Below are 2,023 nucleotides of genomic sequence, written 5' to 3' on the forward strand. Positions count from 1 at the left end.
GACTATATATTGCCATGCAATACTCTCAGAATGCTTGATATAAGATAAATAGGTATTTCTGAATTTTATGTTGACAGGCAGGACATATCTCTGTGTAAACAGTTTATTATTAATTAAATAGGTGTTTTAGGAAAATGTCTTCTTTATAAACTTAATGTGACCAAAACCTGAGTACATGTTTTGTAGAGCACGATAACATGACCCCTACTTTAACTGCCCTGATGCACTTTTGATCTCACTCAGTATTAATTATTTTTGCAGGTAAGAAGAGTCAAAATAGCAGAAACAGGTATGTACTGGGTAATTGGGATGTGCTGAATGGTTACCAGGTATGTATTGGGTAATTAGGATCTGTTGAATGGTAAACAGGTAAGCACTGGGTAATTAGGATCTGTTGAATGGTAAACAGGTAAGTACTGGGTATTTGGGGTCTGGTGAATTGTAAACAGGTGTGTATTGGGTAATTAGAATCTATTGAATGGTAAACAGGTAAGTACTGGGTATTTGGGGTCTGTTGAATGGTAAACAGGTATGTAATGGGTAATTAGGATCTGTTGAACCTAAACAGGTATGTACTGGGTTATTATGATTTGTTGAATGGAAAACAGGTATGTACTTGGTAATTAGCATTGTTAAATGGTAAACAGGTATGTAATAAGTAATTAGGATCTGCTGTATGGTAAACAGGATTGTACTGGGTAATTAGGATCTGTTGAATGGTAAATGTGTATGTACTGGGTTATTAGGATCTGTTGAAATGTTAGCAGGTATGTAGACTGTTCGACGTGACCCAAGGCTCTGCAGTGAAGGCCGTACTTTGACCTATAATTGTTAACTTTTTACAAATTGAGAATTGTATCACTGGAAAATTAGCATTTGTTGAGTGGTAAACAGGTAAGTACAGGGTAATTAGGATCTGTTGAATGGTAAACAGGTATGTACTGGATAATTCTCATCTGTTGAATGGTAAATAGGTATGTACTGGGTAATTAGGATTTGTTGCATGATAAATAGGTATGTACTGGGTAATGAGGATCTGTTGAATGATAAACGGGTATGTACTGGGTAATTAGCATCTGTTGAATGGTAAACAGGTATGTACTGGATAATTAGCGTCTGTTGAATGGTAAACAAGTATATACTGGGTAACCAATATGGCTGACATAGATATAAATAAAACATAGGGGTTAAAGGCAAGTTTTGTCTATTTTTATGCCCCCGCTGTAGCGATAGGGGCATTAAGTTTTACCCTTGTCCGTCTGTACGTACATCCGTACGTCCCAAAATTGGTTTCTGTTCTCTAACTTGAGTTTGTCTAAACCAAATGTTATGAAACTTATACACAATGCTTATTACCACAAAATACAGATCAAGTTTGAATTTTGGTGGCGTCACTTTAATCATTCTAGAGTTATGCCCCTTTATTAATGGAAAAATTCCAAAATTTTTAGTTTCCGTTCTCTAACTAAAGTTTACCTCAACCAAATGTTATGAAACTTATACACAATGCTCATTACCACATAATACAGATCAAGTTTAAATTTTGGTAGCGTCACTAACCGTTCTAGAGTTATGCCCTTTTATAAATAAAGTTTCCGTTCTCTAACAAGTTTGCCTCTATTAAATGTTATGCACAATGCTTATTACGACAAAACACAGATCAATTTTGAATTTTGGTGGGGTCACTTTAACCATTCTCAAGTTATGCCCTTTTATAAATGGAAAAAAAAACGCTAAATTTTTAGATTCCATTCTGTAACTTAAGTTAGCCCCAACTAAACATTATGAAACCTATACACAATACTTATTATCACAAAACTCAGATCAAGTACAAATTTGGGTAGCGTCACTTTTATTGTTTTTGAGTTATGTCCCTTTATAATGTTGTATTCAAGCGGGGGCATCATCTGTGTCCATGGGGACACATTTTCCATTTATTTGAAAACTGTTATAATAATAGAAAATCTGAAAGGAACAGAAAGGTTCAGAATGTTGAGTTACCAATTGTACATGTACTCAAAAC

General features: G+C 34.7%; 1 long non-coding RNA gene across 1 annotated transcript; it reads left to right on the forward strand.

Annotated features, from left to right (window-relative positions):
• The first annotated feature begins 264 nt into the window (after window positions 1–264).
• Window positions 265–951, forward strand: LOC127732104 (uncharacterized). The gene is made up of 3 exons (XR_007996056.1): window positions 265–409; window positions 450–894; window positions 935–951. It is a non-coding gene; the product is annotated as an uncharacterized LOC127732104 (long non-coding RNA).
• The last annotated feature ends 1,072 nt before the right edge of the window (window positions 952–2,023 follow it).

This window comes from Mytilus californianus, unplaced genomic scaffold, assembly GCF_021869535.1.
Source record: "Mytilus californianus isolate M0D057914Y unplaced genomic scaffold, xbMytCali1.0.p SCAF_22, whole genome shotgun sequence".
Lineage (NCBI taxonomy): Eukaryota > Metazoa > Mollusca > Bivalvia > Mytilida > Mytilidae > Mytilus > Mytilus californianus.